Source organism: Ostrea edulis, chromosome 7, assembly GCF_947568905.1.
Source record: "Ostrea edulis chromosome 7, xbOstEdul1.1, whole genome shotgun sequence".
Lineage (NCBI taxonomy): Eukaryota > Metazoa > Mollusca > Bivalvia > Ostreida > Ostreidae > Ostrea > Ostrea edulis.
Genome location: NC_079170.1, coordinates 27,622,332 through 27,643,023, shown reverse-complemented (window position 1 = coordinate 27,643,023; position 20,692 = coordinate 27,622,332). Strand labels below are relative to the sequence as shown.

The 20,692-nt window shown below is 36.7% G+C and overlaps 1 pseudogene; it reads right to left on the bottom strand.

The window, feature by feature from the left end:
• Positions 1-2,893: 2,893 nt before the first annotated feature.
• Positions 2,894-13,548, bottom strand: LOC125656588 (fibrinogen C domain-containing protein 1-like; annotated as a pseudogene).
• Positions 13,549-20,692: the final 7,144 nt, after the last annotated feature.

Here is a 20,692-nt window from a genome sequence, read left to right as displayed (position 1 = left end):
ACCAGAACTCCAGTAATATAATATAAAATGAAGTTTTAAATTATATTTCTCAACGTGACTAAACAAACTCAGTCATTCATTCATACTATCGTACACCCTCTTATTCGATTGGCTATGCGCGCCAATAGTATTTAAAAATAGCGCTCGCTGCAACACACTTATAAATTACAACTGCGACATATATGTTCGCCAGTAAATATACCACCGCCATGTCTATATTGTTTATGATATTGTACTGATAAGCTGTAAAGCTTAAAGTAATAAAGAACTTGAACTTGACCCTCTATAGATGAAATATGTATAAAATAAAAAAAAAAACCTTATACAAAATAACAGCGTTTTGTACAAATAGCCCCAAGTACTGTACATTGAAGACCTCTAATATCTCTTATTTTCAAAAACATTTTGGTAACGGATATATATGGAGCACAAAATTAACATAATATCAAATAATTAAAGATATCTTTAATCATTTGAAGAATATCATCAATTCAGTTATTGCTCTCATCAATTGAATTAATGCGCGCTTCAATTCAATTATTGTTGTCATCAATTGAATTAATGCGCGCTTCAATTCAATCATTCCTCTCATCAATTCAATTGATGTGCGCGTTAGTTTAATTAATGAGAACAATAATACGCAATTTCCGAGTTGCCCAATAGTTCTTTCCCTTAGTGGAACTCTTACGCACAGTGAGACGCAAAACATACTATCGTCCACACGCGGTGGGTACAAATGTTTATCGCTACCTTCATAATTATATTGCTTAAAGACCGATTATCAGACATCATGCAACCACCCAATCTGCAGGGAAACACAATATTATTAAGTTTATTAGTATTTAATAATAAATTAGCTCAAACAAATCACCGATAATCACCATTTTTCTTTGATTAAAATATCACTCGTGCAAAGGAGGGAATAAAAAATAAGTTCTTATTTAATTTAATGGCCTAATTCAAACAAATATCATTCTTGATATGGTCAGTTTAATGTATACCAACGGCTGATATAAACAAAATATACACTTTCATTACTTTTATCTGTATTGACATAACTAGTCTATAGTATATGTACACATCTTGTACCCACCTAAGCGTTCAACAGAACACCGAACGTACCTCCATCACAGAAGAGTTGATATCTCGGAAGTTGCGTATTGATTTGATGCGTGTATTGATTCAATCATTGCGCTTATCAATTACATTTATAAGAACATCAATGTGGTGGAAATAATGCTATATTAATCTAGAGCTCGGAATAAATGATCTGAGGATCTCTTTAATTCAAATGAAGATATCTTTAATTATTTACAACCTTTTGTATAAGAAATTAATGTGCGCATCGAGTCTTTTAAAGAGAGCACCAATTCAATTAAAGAGATCATTAGGTCGATTGTGGATATGTTGAATTGAATATATCTATAATCATGTAGTTGCTCTCTAAAAGAATTATTGCTCTAAGTTTTGATAATACCATAACTTAATCATAGAGAGCAATTATTCAGTTTTTGTGCGCACCTTAATTATTGAATTGTAACATGTATCAATTGTTGATATCATAAATTCATTTATTGAGGGCAACAGTTGAATGAAAGCGCGCATCAATTCAGCAGAATGATTAATGCTATCATCAATTCAATTTAGGCGCACAATAATTAAGAATTGAAGAGAGCATTAACTGAATTGTTGCGCGCAATGAATTGATATCTTTAAGTAATTAGAGATATCTTCAATTATTTGAGTTTATGTTAATTTGCATTGGCGCTCCATAGATACATTCTATATTATCACATATTTTATCAAACAATAAAAATGTAAAATATCAGCTTATTACAAGAAGAAAAAGTATAAAATACTTGAGAGCTTGTATCACTCTTTCGATGGTGAAACCATACTTCATAACAGTTGTTTTAACGAGCCATTAAATAAAATTTTGGTGTAATGAACCACCTTAAGAACTTGCACAAAAATCTAGTAAAGTTAACCGCGAAGAATAAAGCCAAGAATACTCCCTTGGTCTGAAACATTGCTGCATATTACACACAACAGAGAAATAATCATGTCTCTGTACACATGAATTGTGATTTTCCCCTCGAATTTTAAGCCCAAAGAGGGGATGCATATTAAAGACTAATGCAATATACGGTAAAGTATGGAAAAGAAATGTGATACAGTTCACTGGATTGATTCTACAACTGCAGAATAATCTGAATGCGAAAACACAACAAACTGAAAGTCCACGTGTTCTCACTGCATCACTGACATCAATGTTTGCTCAATTCAGGATCTTACACACTTTCGATTAGGCCTAGTATGAATCGAGGACCTCGTAATATAATTTATTTTCAACCAAAGATAGCGAGATACTATAAAAGATTTCTTTAAAAATCGTAGTATCATTTGTTTCATGTTTTTTTTTATATATATTTGATATTCATATATGCGTCCCAAACTCCTTAGACTGCATAGCCTGCCCTTGATTCTAAATGCTGCCGCTAGGAAATTCAAGATTAGACAGGGCGCTCGTACTCGTAATTAAAGTATTCATGCGCACTGTAGCCTGTGGTCTATATATGTATGATCGACCACAGATGAAGAATAGCAAGCTATCTTCAAGCCCTTCTCCGACTATACTGTGGGGATCCGTGGGCGATCGACTCTAGGAAGAGGAGATGGACCCATCCACCACCTTCTGGAGGACCTAACCATCCCGGATCTTCAAGAAGACCCTTCCCTTTTCCAGGGGATCCGAGAGTCGACCACCATCGTCGCCTCGCCGCAACAAACCTAGTGTAGCAGGGCCCCTACTGGGCTGTCTGCACTATAAATCTACACTAGCGTCATATGTAGTTCTTTAAATATGTTTAAAAAAGCACATAAAGTGGTGGCGATCTTTAAGCAAAGGATTTATTTGCAGTCGGTGTAAGAATCAACAGAAAAGTTTGTGAGCCGCTAATAAACATCCGCGAAACCGGTGATAGCACATCTCTATTGTCTCCGTGGCTGCATGTTAAAAGAAATCCTCGACTACGTGAATATTTATGTTCATTAGTCACCCAATGTTTGTTTCTTTGTTTTTTTTGGTGGAGGTTATTGCATGCTCGTAGTGGAATAATCCGAGGATTGCCGATTGAGAACAAACTGGACACTTTTTAGCTGTTGTAACTAATGGACGCTTCTTTGTTGACTTAATCGGTGTAATAAATTTACCATATAATATGTGTAACCACGCCGCTCTCTTTAGATAATTGTCTGATCAATTCTAGTCTTTCAGATTTCAACACATCCACTTTACCCCGAATTTCCTCATCAAGTTTGAGAATACGATTAAGTTTATTAACACATAATTTACAAGCGTAACCACTGCTATTAATGCGAATTTCATTTAATAAATACTTATTAACTTTACTTGTTTCTATAAACAGGAGTCTCACATTGCCGTTTTTGTCCGTTATTACTTGTAAATAAATACTGCACGTTTTCGACATTAAAATATCAGAAATATGTAATTGTAATTGGTCAAAAACATTAAATTGTGCCATTTTATAAATATTCATGAAAATCGAGGGTTTCGCTTATCATGCTGCCACGGTTTGAGGTAGAGTAAGTACTACCGGACTCAGTAACCGTGGCTAGAGACGATGGCGATAGCAAGGAACATCTCACTTTTCGCGAGCCGACTGAAAAATAGGGTGGGGTCATTTAAAAAATCTTGTAGAGAACCCTTGTGCCAAAAAGAGAAAATTTACATGAAAGGTTCCCGACATAGACTCAGGGTATTCAAGTTTGTACAAATCATGGTCCCGGGGGTAGGGTGGGTCCACAATAGGGGATCAATGTTTAATAAGTATATTATACAGCACTGAAATGAATTACACATTACGTTGAATTACAATATCATATGGGATCTGTCATAATTTCTTCTACCACATCTAGTATGAAGATGATGTTGTGAAATTTAAAGGTTCCAGGTAGAACAAGGATCGTAAAATATTAATCTAGTTTTCTGTTACCCCAGCAACGCCAAAAATACTTGTAATTAATCTGGGTGTGGACAACAACGGTAGGAATGGTTTCATTTGGTGCCAAAAAACGAAGTCGTTCACGCAAAAAGCTAACTATGCAAAACTTGTATTCGCATTTATAAATCTAAATCATCAACAATGAAATAAACCATCCCATGCATATGCATGACTATGAAAAAGCTGAAGATAACGAACAGTGATCAATCTCATAATATTATAAAGGTGAAGATAACGTACCGTGATCAATTTCATAAATACTATATAAAGGTGAAGATAATGTGCAGTGATCAATCTCATACATACTATATAAAGGTGAAGATAACGTACAGTCATCAATCTCATAAATAATATAAAGGTGAAGATAACGTACATTCATCAATCTCATAAATAATATAAAGGTGAAGATAACGTACAGTCATCAATCTCATAAATAATATAAAGGTGAAGATAACGAACAGTGATCAATCTCTTAAATACTATAAAGGTGAAGATAACGAACAGTCATCAATCTCATAAATACTATATGAAGGTGAATATAACGTACAGTCATCAATCTCATAAATACTATAAAGGTTAGAAAACTAAGAAGGCCCCTGGTCACACCAGAGGTCGCATCATGTGAATGTACAGTGTATGTGCATTTAATAGGTACTGTTTTCATACTTAAAGTCTATTGAAGATGTGGGGTCTTTTTCTCACTAATTCGTCAAACGTATAGTTAATCATAAGAACGGTATAACTGAAGAGTTATTATGTACAATAAAGAATAAAAACATATATGATTAAGATACTTCGGTTATTAAGTTACAAAGACCAGAAAATATATATTCAATTATTGTTTATGCCACTAATACAAATTTATGAATCTACAAACTAGATCTTTTTTGCCCTCCTGTAAGCCCTCCTCCTTGTATAGATATATATTGTGAATATGTTCTACTGGTGGACTTGTGATACAGTATGGCTCAAACTTAGAGAATGACCCAGAAACCTGGATATCAAAGTCTTCTAATTTTCATGGCGGTCTCTTTCAGAGAGTAATAGTATCCGTGCCACGTTAACCAGTTGACTCCGTCCGCAAATGAAGAGTGGTTTTTAATCAGATATTGTCCGTTCAGGTTAGAATCATGACAGCCTTTGTACCACCACGCCCCCTTGTATTTTACAGAACATCCATTGATGTCATTGTCCTTTGTGTGGAATTTGGCTCCATTGTGGGAAGACGTCAACGAGTCACCTAAAGCAAATGACAAACGTTATTTGAAACAAAGTTTCTTTTTCACCTCAATTTGGGGTTTTTGTTTAATGGTACATATATCCCCTAAATTTTGTTTCATCTATTCACGAAATATGATGATGTATATGGACAGCGATTTACATCAAAATTCTTACCCGCCCGTCCCATCAAAACACTCCTTCAATATGAACTTTATCACCCTCATAGCATGAATTAATACTCTTATCACTTTTGAATCAATAAACAACAAAACGTCACATATATCCCATGTAAATTGGGTTTGTTTATCGGATTTGGATTTTAAAAATACCTTTAAAGGTGGAGAGGGTTTGTGAACTTTGTTGATACATTTCCAATGGCAACCCAAGAAGGGAGTTGCAATCCCAAAATGAGATCGAATTTTCCAACCAAAAAGGGGGATGGGGAGTTATATCTTAGTGTCATTCCTTTTAAATCCGCCACAGGTTACCCGCTGAGTGACAATAATGCTCCACCTTATTTGTATGGTGTCGTAATAATGCAATAATTCATCATCCACGTGACACAAAACTTGCGGTTTTATACGTAAATCTTATGCATCAGTGTTGGAATAGCTTAAAAGTTTGATAGATTTTCTTCATACCAGCAGTTCCTTCGTAATCCATAACCTTCAATGAATACCCGTCGTCCTCACTACCAACCGCAAATCGTTTGTACGAAGCGTACCGTGTTTCACCAGCAAAATCTGCCATGTCTATTCTCAGCTCATAGAAACCTTGGGATATCAGTTCATATATACGATGATTTCATACAGTGCAATATAAGGTGTGAAATGAATATCTTAATCAGTTCTATATATTAGTAATGGTGATGATTCCGAAATTAATGGTTCTTTAAGAGGATGATTCGATTAGTGCAGTGCCACAGTTTCCCCGAAGCCCTCTATAACGATACAGTGAAATCAGTAATTACATGTGCACACATTAGGATTTATAAAATGTCACTAACATACAGTGTTAGTTAGATATACCTATCCAATATTCAGCAGCGGAATCCCCAAAAACCGTACTTGTATTCATACCACCCCCTGTAGAAGTCCACAGAACCGTTCAACCGTTTTTTAATTACCTTTGGGGAAAAAAACGAAAAACCAGCACGTGATTTTTTTTTTCATGTATGAAATATTTTATTTGTAAGATCGATATATCCATGTGAACTTGAAATAAAAGACACACAGAGTCGTCCACTTCTGCTTCATACTTAGATATTTTATTGAAAATAGACATTAACGGCAAACTAACAAATCAACTTTATGATAACAGGATGATTTTAGCTTCCCCATCCTCAACTTTCCATACTCATGTAGCAATATTCCATTATCACCTGCATATGGTGTTTATATCTCTCAACTGATTCGATACGCAAGAGCTCATTCTGCGGATGATCAGTTTTTAAATCGAGGCAGGCTACTGACAAACAGGTTGGTGGTGCAGGGGTTTCATCAGTTTCGTTTAAAGTCAGCATTTCGCAAACTTTATGGTCGTTATACATGTAACGATCTAGTTTGCCAATACAACCTGTCATTGGGTTAAATGCTGTCTGACTTGTTTCATATAGATTTTAGGCCGTTCTTGGCACACTGATTTTGACTACGGATCACTCCGTTTACCTGATCAAGATACAATGTATAGGGTTCACGGCGGGTGTGACCGGTCGACAGGGGATGATTACTCCTCCTGGACACATGATTTTACCTCTGGTATATCCAGGGGTCTGTGTCTGCTCAACTCTCTATTTTGCATTGCTGATAGGAGTTATGAGATTGATCACTGTTCGTTATCTTCACCTTTCATGCAGACCCTTACTACATCAATGTGTTAGAACACTAAAATATATGACGACATGTATTGCATGAAATCAGTTGTCAGCATTAATAATAGCTAAAGGTTTGACAAAGTTTACCATACGTTATACGGAACCAACTCGCCTTCACGCCTCAACCTCGCCTGATGATACACGTACCAGGTCTGACTCGCCTTCAAACCCCAACACCCAGCTGACAGTACGAATTCTCTTATTATGTCGATACCACGATGGAAAGGTATAGACAACAAACAATGGCTAATCTCATCAATTCTATAATGAATACAGAATTGAGGGTAAGAAAAACACAGACTCCAGAAACACCAGATGCGAAATCACGTGCTTAGGAGTAAGCATCCCCTGTTGACCGTTCGCACCCACCGTGAGCCCTCTATCTTGATCAGTTAAGCGAAGTAATCCGGAGTCAAAATCATCTTATTATTTTACACACGTTCTATCATTTTTGTTCTTGCTATGATGATATATATTACAGCCTAAATAAACTGTCATTTAAAAGAAATATCAATACCGTCCATCCTCCGCCCAGCGTTTTCTGATCACAAAACACTTCCAGGGGTCCTCCTCCGCGGGGGTAGATGGTGTACACCCCATCGGTCACGCCTCCCGACCAAAGGACGTCTTGACAATCGCTGTGAAATTCTAAAAAAAAAAATACTATAAACAGTTATCGGCATATTCTTTGGAACTTAATATACATAAGCATATTACACATACGCAAATGATACAGACCTTGAACTTAGATGTATGACCTTTGAAATTCAATGTCAATCATTGTCCTGGATATAATGCAGGTGTCACAATAACCCGAAATTGATACCAGATGGACATACGATAAAGGAAATGTTCAAATTCGGATCTGATCGTAAAAACAGCAGGTCAATCCTGAGGGCATCTTCAGCCATCGTAGGACCGCCGGTTGAGTTTTTCAGGCCCCGACAGCAACTTCGTGAACGGTGGCAAAATCAATTTCCTTGGCATGCCAAAACTTGCGAAGGTTGATTTTCATGTTGAATTCGTGTGCCCATTTTCCTTCTTAGGCCATCGTGAGGACGTCTTGTCAAATCATGTTATCTCCGTCTTGACATCGTGTAATTATCGGTGCCATCGGATATTTTTGCTTCACGAAGACAATACCAAGGAAAAAAGAAGCTGCTCAATATCCGTAGGATGGCAACACGACTACGTGAAGTCATCACAATGCCGTCGTGTATCCATCGTATTATACTAAGTAGTATGATGACATCGAGATGGGACGACGTTGTCGTCAAAGACAGCCGAATTTGAGTAGCTCAAGCGTTCCACATATGTCACGGTAACGTGGACGTAGAAAAGGCCAGCCTCACAGCATATTTCTCAGTCAGTCCTGAGCAGAGACTTGTATAAAGCTTCAATGATAAACAGAATTCAGTTCCTGCAGAATGGCATATCTTGTTTATGAGACAACCAGGAAATGAAGACAGAAGCACTGCTCCATTTTATGTTACTCAGAGAACATGATGAGCAGTTCTTACAGGCCCACTCTGGCCCAGCACCTCCTCTTACAGGTAAAGACTGGTCATTGACTCAAACAGCCGTTAAATCCAGTTAAAACATGTCTTAATGTACTTGCTATTTGCTTTTCTAACATTCGACAATGTACTTATCTTGTTTTGCTTTGTATTTTCTAGGACCGGGACAAGCCAAGGCGAAAGAGGTAACCGAGGTTTATATGGATCAGGAAATGGCTCTCTGATAAAAGAAGACAATGATATGGCCACTGTAGCACTCTACTAGATGAACTGAAGACAGAGGATGAGGAATGTTATAACTATACAAGACTTCCAAGAGGTATATACAGTGAAGACCTGTGAAGGGTAAATGGCAGAATAGAGAAGAATTACACAAGCTACAGAAAGTCTTTCTCTCCTGGTCTCAAGTTTTCCATCACTCTACGACACTTGGCCTGTGGTGAAAATTATCCAAGTTTGTCTTACAACTTCAGAGTTCCTCTAATCATCATACCCCTTATCATTAACGTAGTATGCGATGTCATCAAAGCCGAGTTTTCTGCTGATGTGATCCCGTATTTTATAATGGCTTTAGAGTGGACGCCATTACTGAACAATTTGAGAAGAGATTGCAATTTCTACATTGGTGTGGTGTTCTGGATGGCGGTCACCTTTCCTTATACTGAATACTGGTTCCCTTTACAGAAATTACAATGGCTTCCTCTCCACTGTCCTCATGGCTCTGGTCGATGCAGAATACAAGTTTCTCTTGATTGATATCGGCTCTAATGGTTCCAACGATGCGACTACATATATCTACAATGGGTTAGAACTGACGGAAGGTCTGGGGAGTCAAAACAACAATTTCCCTTAAAGACCCAATTTTAAGTTGACACCCCCAAATTGTAAGCTGCCTGCCAATCAAACATTTAACAATATATCTCAGGTGGAGTGACATCTGCAGACACTGTGGTCTGGGGCTACCCCAGAGAGGTGTTTTGATAACAATAACAGCCAGTATCTACAGGCATTCTTTAGATCTTGAGGAAGCCCAGTATACCTGAGTTTTGATAGCAATGACCTGTCCACATCTGCTATTTTCTTGTAATTCAATTGTTTTTAAAAAGGCCCCTGAACAATGCAATTTCAATGTAATTGTAATTTCCCCCCTCTAAATACCTGTATATGTATTATAAATTACACAATCAAAAACCAAACAATAATTTGCACAATAATTTCTAAAACTTGTAACCTATTGAAATAATTTGTCATCAATTTATGATACCTCTATATTATAACAGGAATTATTCATTGAGTCAATGACAGAGAGAGAGAGAAAGAGAGGGTGGGTGTAGAATGTGTGTCAGCTACCCTTAGGATTAATACAACCATTATTCAAACACTATGGCCAAAGAAACTCTGCAGAGGTCCCTGAGACAGGTCCTGTGTATATCAAAACTATATTTTAAAAAAAGCATGGACAGGTAGATTTCTACCATGTTCTGTCTCTGTGTATTTCTTTGAGTGCCATGGGATATAGCAATTAACACCTTGGTAGACCCTGGCCACTCCAGGTAAATAACATCTGTTTAGATTAGGCTCCGCCTACATTTTCACTGACCGTACGGTCATGAGATGGGTCTTTAAGACAAGACTCTACGTAGTGATGACGTTCCTGTCCGATATTACTTAGTAAGGGACAATGCTAGCCTTTTGGGATCAAGAAGAGCCTCATTAGCCCCCTTTCCAGCAGAAACATGGAACACCATGAGATCGTATTAACTACACTCTCTGGAGCAAGGCGTGTAGTGGAGTACACCTTTGGTATTCTGGTACACAAGTTCGAGTTTTTGTTGAGAACCATGAACCAGAGGCCAGAGACATTCAGCAAAATCATCCAAACTTGTGTAATCCTTCGCAATCGCATGAGATTGAGATATCCAGACACCCAAAACAGCCTTATGGATTTAGAGGAACCAGAATGTCATCCCAGGGCCATGGGGAAATGACAAAATACTTCTAGATGTTTACCATGAGCGGACAAGGAACATTGGAACCCAGGAAGGCAAATTATGAAATACCTGGGTCACTACTTTACCTCGACGGATCTTTTTATGCGATGTCAGGACAAGGTGATCCAGTTATTAGTCCCACAAAGCTGCGACAGTAAAATCAATACCAAGAAAATAGTATTGTCATTATGAAATTTTTTTCCAAAATGTAAGATCCCTTACTACTTTAACATAAAAATTCGAATAACTTGAAAAGTAAGCATGCCGTGGTTATCGGATATAATTATGAAAGGAAAACCCTAAGGACCATTCCACCAAAGTTTGGTCCCAATTGGCCGAGCAGTTTCAGAGAGAAGATTAAAACATTTTCCCATAGGGTCCTATATTAATACTATGTCGACTGATGGTTTTATTTCATCGGGAGGCCTCTGTGGCCTAGTGGTTAAAGCATCGCGCTCAAGATCACACGGCCTCTCACCTCTGCTCGGCGCGGGTTCTAATCCCGCTCGCGCCGGTAAGTGGGAAAGTTTACTTTCGGAAGGTCGGTGGTGTCTTCCCAGGTGCATTGTATGTGGGTTCTCACTTCCACCAATAACAACTGGGCGCCACCAGATAACTGAAAAATTGTTCAGTGTGGCGGAAAAGAGCAAAACAAACAATCAATCCATCGGGAGGTATCTAAATTCTTCCTTGCCTAGTTCAAACGCATTGTGCTTTCGATACGACGTCGTGTAGCCATCGTGTGACCTTCATGTGTCCTGCGGGTAAGCTACTTCACATCTTTTTGTTGCCTTCGTGTGTCCTGCGGGTAAACTACTTCACATCTTTGTGTTGCCTTCGTGTGTGGTTCAGGTGTCATTGTTTGACCTCTTGAAGGCATCGTACTTGCTTCGGCTGTAGATTGACTGTTGAGCAAGTTCGAGGCCATCTTCGCACAAAATTGAAAATTCCAAATTCCTATGGCCATCTGGTGTCATTTTCAGGACAGTATGACGCCAACATAGTAGAATGTCGAGTTTCATCCTCAATAAGAACTATTTTCTAATCTCTTGCTGTGGTCTTCAACTCAACATTTAGATATATTGACGACGTTTTATCTATTAACAATAATCATTTTCATTGATATGGCGTTCGAGATCGTTGTTCCCGCTGTTCTCGTGCTCTGTTCTTAGAGTCGCGAACGAAGAGAACATGTGCGCACGAACGTGTTCTTGTTCTTCGACCACACTACCTACAGAGATGGTGTGAGTTCTTGCACTTCGAAACAGTTCTCGAGTTGCGTAGTTGGCGTTCAGGATCCACAGAAATTTGTTCTTGTACGAAGAACGGCGATCTCAAACGCACTCTAGGAGTGCTCGGAGATAGAAAACACACAACTCGTTGGATAATTTAGTCATATCCAGCCACAAACCATGGGAGATCCTATATAAAATGTTCAATCCTGTAATAAAATGCATTAGAAAGTTTTGAAGTATATTTGCTTATAGATGCGAAGACCGAATCGCTATAAATCTGTTGGGCGTATGAACACTGTCGAGCATGTCGTCTGCATCTCGGGCCACAGGAACTTGTGATTTTGTAATAATAATAGTAGGGGTCTATACCATACCACTTACTAATAAAATTATTACCACCCCTTATTAAGGGGGTGGTATGGTATGGACCCCTACTTTTATCATTACAGACAAAATTACCAGTTTCTGTGCTCGGTCGCACGGGTGCAGAATGAACACAATGATTTGTTTATTGTTGTCCATTTCCATCTCAGACAACAGAAGTGCACCTCATTCGATGACAGATAATTTGATCTTACCTTTAATGTGGTTATTATTACCAAACAAACACAAGAAATTAATTCAAGTGTGGTATTTTTCATCAATTCTTCTTTCAGTAATTGCACTTTCAATTTTTCGAAGTGACAACATGGGCGACTAGCACCTATAGTGACTGTAATACCCACGCTGTTTACAATTCAATAGATTTGAAAACATGTGAACTGCATGTTTAAACCCAGTTCAGATCGTACAATTTTGTTAATAGGTTGATGTGTATGATGTTCAATTGAAAATCAATTCGAGAATTGGACTATTATATCTTTTCAGCATCAGCACTCTTTTCTTTTACGTTACACATGTTACATATAATCATTCTGTGGTCGTTGTAACAATCTAGTTCTCCGGCGAGTGAAAAATTCTCGAGTGAGACGCTAAACAAGATACAATCAATATAGCGATCTAGTTTGCCAATACAACATATCAGTGGGTCAAATGCTGTCTGACGTGTCTCATACCGATTGTTAGACCGTTTGTGGCACACTGATTTTGACTACGGATAATTCCGTTTACCTGATCAAGATATAGGGCTCACGGTTGGTGTGACCAGTCGACAAGGGATTCTTGCTCCTCCTAGGCACCTCATCCCACCTTTTGTGCGTCCAGTGGTCTGTGATTGCCCAACTATCTATTTTGTATTGCTTATAGGAGATTGATCACTGTTCTTTATCTTCACCTTTCATATATGACATCACACTTTTGCTTTCCATGGCTATTACGTTAATCGCTACTTACCCAAAGAATTAGGCGGAAGATTTAAGATATAAATGAAAAATACACACGTTAAATGTAAATAAAAGCAATTGATTTTTTTAAAAAGATATAGTCTCATAACTGCAACGGTGTGTGCAAAAAAATGTCATAACGCGCGTTATTCAATTTGTATACATGCACACACCGTTGCAATTTTGAGACTACGGTACATCTTTCAAAATTGTCTGTACTTACTTTCATTATTACACCTCATCTGTTCAGCTTCCTGTTTTAAAATCCTCTCTTCCAAATTGCAACATTCTTCACGTGAATTATATATCAACTGAGCCGTGGTTTGGGAAATCAATACACACATGATAATGATATCACATATCAAGGGGCCTGAAAAAAACTTCTTTACCGACATGATTTGTGTCAGTTTGATTTGTCAGTGAGGAGTGGTAGGGACTGTTTGTTTACCTCTGTTTATGAATACTTTTGTTACTAGAAATACACACATAATCAGTACAGGGATTAGTGCACTTGATCCCGTTTAACGAGTACTTTCATTTCAATAACAGCGTGATACTGTGCTTGATCAATCGTGTTTCGGGCGAAGCTTCTCAAATATTTCAATGAAGCAGGTTTTACATTTGTCCTCAATGACCAATCACATTGTAAGAATAACATAGCGTGATCACCCAAACTTACTTTTATTTAAACAACACGGCCAATGAAATATCAGTATTTTTTGTTGAATAGAATATATCGTCATGTACTCATTTGTTCGGAGCTAGAAATAAACTTTTAGGTCGACATGTCAATACAACAAAGAAACATAAGCTCCAGGAAGTGTTTAGACCTACATAAATAAATAAAACATGTATTCAGATAATCGTGTGTATTATATTGATTGATTGTATCTTGCTTAACGTCTCGCTCGAGAGTTTTTCACTCATATGGAGACGTCACCAAGACCGGTGAAGGGCTTCAAATTTAGACCTATGCTCGGCACTTACGGCCATTGAGCAGTGAGGGTTCTTTAGCGTGCCACACCTACTCTGACACTGGACATCCGTTTTTAAGGTCATCTCCGAGGACCCGTGACATTCACACTTGATGCCGAGCGTTTGGCGATGGAACTATCACTACCCGTTTTAACGACTTGGGTCTGTCGCGACCGGGATTTGAACCCCGGCCTACCCCATGCGGGGCGAACGCTCTAACCTCTCGGCCAAATCGTGTGTAAGCGAGAGATTTTATCCATTTCATTTTTGCGGATTGAAATAATTTACAATCGTTATGTTTAGATTTTGGAAAGAACATGCCCTTAACATTTAGCAATCCAATGTCAATTAACGTGTCCCAAATAGTTTAAAAAACGGCTGAGAATTTTCAACATTGAAAATGAAGGAGATGTGTTGATTTCGAAAGAGCAATATTCCTAGAATTAGAAAACACATAATTTAGCTCTTGTAAAAAGGATTTATGTTCTACACACATCTGAAACAAATCCTGTGTAATTTTGGCAGTGAATTGCGTTATTTAATTAGATGCTGATTTAAAATTTAAAACATTTATTATTTTTGTATTCAAAATAGTGTTTCAAATATTATTATTTGATAGATGTATAATAACTATGGAATTAAAAACCAACATGTAATTCAAAATTTACCATATATTCTAAAATAGTCCATATTTAGATACACTTAATCCATGAAAAAATGAAAGTACTGAAAAGCGCTAAGTTGACTTCATGAATTCTGTCTGTAATGTTAATGGGCAGCAACAACAGGAGATTAAGTTCTTGCATTATTCTTTCTTTTTTCCCCCGAACAACTATATAATACATTTTCTGTAAGGAAATAACAAATAAGGATAGGAAACAATGTCCTGAAACTTTTCACCATGTTGAAATATAAACTTTGTATGACGTTGTTAAACACAATGTTCACTACAATAATTTTGGTTCCACCCGAAACCAAAACCCTGTCCTTGGATCATGAAATTTACAATTTTGGTAAATGACACCTGCTCCTTTTAAATATCTATGTAATAAGAATCCAGTATCAATAGCATTAAATACGGTGCTATAGAAATGTTTTACACATAAACACTCTCTATCCAATTGGCCCCACCCTGGAGTTAGAACCTCTATTCCCAAAGATCATGAAATTTACAATTTTAGTAAAGGCCTCGCTGCTCTACAAGACTATGCAATGTTTTTTTCTTACATATCTGATGTTGTAGAGAAGAATATTTTGGAAATTGGTCAAGTTTTGTTTGAAAACAGTTGTTATGGTAGTTTTCGGTTGAAAGTGTTCAATTGTTATCACACGACGGACGCCGATCAATTACAATAGAAATAAATGGAAACTTTCAAGCCTATCATCATTCACAACAACTAATATCTAATATATAATTTACTACTGTGTTCTAGTTTGATAATGTATGAAATGTTTTTAGAATACAACTAAAATGAAACAAGTCACTAGTTTAATATATACATGTATGCCAAACAAGAAAGAAAGGAACAAACAAATAACTGGACAAAAAAAGAAAAAAACACATAACTACATATACCAAGTAACAAGTGCCACAGATATTCATGTAAAACACATCAACATAATAAGGAAGGTCTATGAAACACTTTACATCCATTTCATCACCTTATCAGAAATCATTTGTAAGTTAGATATTTTATTGAAAGTAGACATTAACGGCAAACTGACAACTCAACTGTATGACAAACGGGATGATTTCAGCTTCTCCATCGTCAGCTTCCCATATTTATGTAGCAATATTCCATTATCACCTGCATATGGTGTTTATATATCTCAACTGATTCGATATGCAAGAGCTTGTTCTGGGTATAGTCAGTTTTTAAATCGAGGTAAGCTACTGACAAACAAGTTGATGGTACAGGGATTTCAACAGTCTCGATTGAAGTCAGCATTTCGCAAATTCTATGGTCGTTATAACGATCTAGTTCGTCAATACAACCTATCATTGGGCCAAATTCTGTCTGACATGTTTCATACCGATTGTTAAACCGTTCTTGGCACACTGATTTTGACTGCGGATAACTCCGTTTACCTGATCAGGGTATACATAATGTAGGGCTCACGGTGGGTGTGACCGGTCAACAGGGGATGCTTACTCCTTTTAGGCACCTGATCCCACCTCTGGTGTGTCCAGGGGTCCATGTTTGTCCAACTCTCTATTTTGTATTGCTTGTAGGAGTTCTGAGATTGATCACTGTTCGTTATCTTCACCTTTCATACATAAATATACATTTGTATGACTTATATAATGAAGTTGATTTAAATTCAAAATCAGGTCGGAGAGAATGCGAATCCAAATAAGCCAGTTAAATACGCATACAAGTGAAGCAAAATTAAGGAAGTTATTATTTTTTTTTTTTAAAGATGTTCATTGTACATGTGCAATATTGATAACTTTGAAACTGAATGCTGCTTTATCAACAAGAGTGGAAAGAAGTCATTTTAACATGAAGTTAGTGCGAGAGGATATATCAAATCTAATGTCATAAATTAGATTAATATATATGTACATGGATTTACATTTAGGCACTGTAGTCATTGTTTGTTGATATGGAAATAAAAGCCCCAAATACTTAGAGATTGTACACAGGTACATTATACACAGTACTCATCAACATGTTGTATTACAGTCTGGTGTAAAAGATCATATTCATATTGCGAAGTAAACTCACTTGTTTGTCTTGGGTCTGAATGAGACACAATACACATTGCTGTTGTTTGAATCTTATAAAACAGTTCTTTATACGAAACTGCAAATCACCTTAGCAAAGAAGCACAATATTCACTGCGTGCGTAGGGGTTCTAATATGAAGAAACTCATAACTGAAATGACTCGCAATAAACATATTTACAACATGTAAATGTATAAGCTCAATGAGAATCCCAAGCTAGGCACTTAAAAGTTACACGTACAAACGTAATTTTCAAACGGTAATGTTCAAACTTTCTGTTTTACGCAACTAAGCGCTTGACTGGTCCCTTAACAAAGATATTACGGAATAGGTAGAACCAGTCTAACATTGACAAGTCTAGCTTTTGAAAAAAGCTTAGATATGTCATCCAGTGAAATTTCCATAATCAAATCACCTATATAGTAAATGCTGTAAACTCATATACGGACTATATATATCTATTTGGTATCATCATCTTCCGAACGGGGAGAAGGTGTCAGTCTCCATAAACTTTAATGAAAATCTTCACTACTAATATTGCTCCTGTTAGAAATAATAAAGAGGCATCTCGCCGAAAAAATATAACTTTTTATGTGAAAAGATAATTCACAGTAAAATTGTGGGGACGGGGAACACAGACAATAAAAGCATCTCCCCCCCCCCCCCCCCCCCCCCCCCCCACTTCTTTATCCTTTGTACGTTTTGAAATAGCATATATACCTGTCATTGTCAATTGTTTCTGTTTGATGTAAAAACAAATTGAAAACACGATTACTTTTCATTGTGTGTTGCATGCTGTGGATCCCAAACCATTTTACAATCATGCTTGACATAATGGCAACCTTTATCTATCACTAATCAGATGTATTTCAGTGAACAGCCCTCGTAAAATTCCAGGCGGTGTTTTGAAACCGAGACATTGTCTTCCGTAAATGCAGACCTATGATTTTTTTACCTTTTGTCGTTTCCCTCCCCTAAGATCTTTATTCTGATCTTTGAAACTGAAAAAAAAACCAGTCTGCACCAGATGGCGACAAAATAGGTTTCCAGTCTCGCTAAAAATAATTGGTAAATGGATTATACATATGACCCTTTTCAATGTTTTACCTTCGTTATGTTTACCTATTGAAATAATAGCAAAATGTTCAGCTCCATTAATTTCTCCTGTCAGAGACTAGTAAATGAGTATACTTATATGATTTGTAAAAATTGTCACCTTTTTATATATATTTTATCCATTGTCCAACGAACTATATTTCCAACAACTGCTCAAAATTGCCCTTACGGATATGAATGCAAACCCCGTTCTAGGTTGGTTGCAAAGTTACGACTTGTTTACTACAGTGATTCATAAATTTGCCTATAGGTGGCGATAAACCGGATACATGATGACGAAAGCAAAATCCAACTGGCGACAATAAAGCGCAGCTACGCTTAGCGCTTTAAAAAAAAAGGGGGGGGGGTATGTGGAAATGGCATTTTATTATTTTCTTTGGATAGACTTCCATACTAAAATTAACAAAGAAGTAGTTATATATTTTCGTTTGTAAAAATTTATAAAGATATTCAAAAGTATTTGTACGTTTAAATTCAAAGGAAATATCTATTTTCAGACTTCAGAAAATGGTGGTCTTTGTAACGTAATTCACATTTATCCATCACAAAACACCCGTCGCACAAACTTGAAGTATTCCAAACAGCTTTCCATCTCCTCCTAGAGGAATAATATGGAGGGCCAACATAACATAAGCTAAAAAAAAAAATCATCAATTCAATGGATTCTTTATCACTCATCTGTTTCATGTTTCTATGATGTTTGAACATTCAAGTTGTGACTGAGTTTCACCTTAAAAAGTCAGAGAAAAAGCATGTCTGAATTATGTTTAAAGAATGTACAGAATGTAATAGTATAGAACATTCATCATTAATTTTTTAGTTTGTCTATTTAGGAATAGGCATATATACAAGAAAATATATATCACAGAGAGACATACATTTAAAACCAGAAATCTTGTAAAATACATGGAGTACAAAGGAAAACTCTTAAAAGCTATTTGATACCAAAATTATGGAGGATATAATGTAAACGCCTATGCCAAGGATTACCCATGAAAGCAACATGGCTTATTTTCAACAGGGTCCTTTTACCTTTATGAAATGACATACACAATATATTGTAATAACAAGAAAGAGAGTGGTTATTGAGAAGACGAAAACAGGATGAAAGACACTCAAATTGAAACACATGGTTATGTTTATATCCTAACTTGAAATAGTAATGTAAACTTGAATACAACAGTACTGATTATTGATAATTGCTTGAATGCCGAACCTGAATAATAACTATAAATGTACATAACAATGTACTGAGATCAATAATACAAAATGTCAATTTCTGCCATTTTCCTAATGTCATTGAGTAAATGTTTTTAACTTCTGATTTAAATGAAATTTTAGTGGTTATACATTTGATTTGATCAGGAAGAGAGTTCCAGTCTTTGATGCCGTTATAATAGAAAGTCTCGGGTTCCATTTTCTCAACCCATGGTACAAAGAAATTAAACTTAATCAATCTAGTTAAGCTGTTGGAACAGTTTCTTCTAAAATTATTTTTTCAAATAATCTGGACATTTATCATGAAAAATATTATTTAAAGACGTGATTCAGTCGAAGTTGTCTTACTCTATATTGCTAATGTTCAAATACTCCAGATTTTCAAATACTGTAACATCACTGCTAATTCTGGGAGATAAATCTTATTTTGAATAACCTGTAGTTTGCTCTTAAGCTTAATTTGTCAACCCTTCGTACCAGGAAGCACATGCATAGTCAATGTGACACCGAATTAAAATATTACAAAGTGATTTTCTGGACAGTAGAGACAGACACATTGTGCCTGTATAAAAAATTCAGGCGTTGATTTGCTTTTTAAATAATACCAACAATTTGTTCTCCAGACAATACATTATCCAAAATTTAAAAAAAATAACAAGAGGCCCATGGGCCACATTGCTCACCTGAGTCACCTTGGTCCATATCAGAAGACTTTCCATATTATTTTGCATGTAAAACCGTAGTCCCTATTATAGCCCCAACCTACCCCTGGAGGCAATGGTTTTTGCAAACTTGAATCTGCACTATGTCAGAAAGCTTTCATGTAAATATCAGCTTTTCTGGCTCAGTGGTTCTTGAGAAGAAGATATTTAAAGATTTTCCCGATATATTTGTATGTAAAACTTTGATCCCCTATTGTGGCCCCATCCGACCCCCGGGGGCCATGCATGCTTTTACCAAACCTTAATCTGCACTGTATCAGAAAGCTTTCATATAAATCTCAGCTTTTCTGGCTCAGTGGTTCTTGAGAAGAAGATTTTAAAAAAAAAAATCCTATATATTTGTATGTAAAACTTCGATCCCCTATTGTGGCCCCATCCAACCCCCGGGGGCCATGATTTTAACGATTTAGAATCTGCACTACTTAATAAAGCTTACCTATAAATTTAATCTTTTCTGGCCCAGTGGTTCTTGAGAAGAAGATTTTTTAATGACCCTACTCTATTTTTATCTTTTCTTGATTATCTCTCTTTGGAAGGTGGCCTGGCCTTTTATTCTAACAATTTAGAATTCCCTTTACCTAAGGATGCGTTGTGCCAACTTTGGTTAAAATTGGCCCAGCGGTTTTTGAGAAGAAGTCAAAAATGTTAAAAGTTTACAGACGGACAGACGGACGGACGCCGGACTACGGGTGATCAGAAAGGTCACTTGAGCTTTCAGCTCAGGTGAGCTAATAAAAAAGAAGATTCC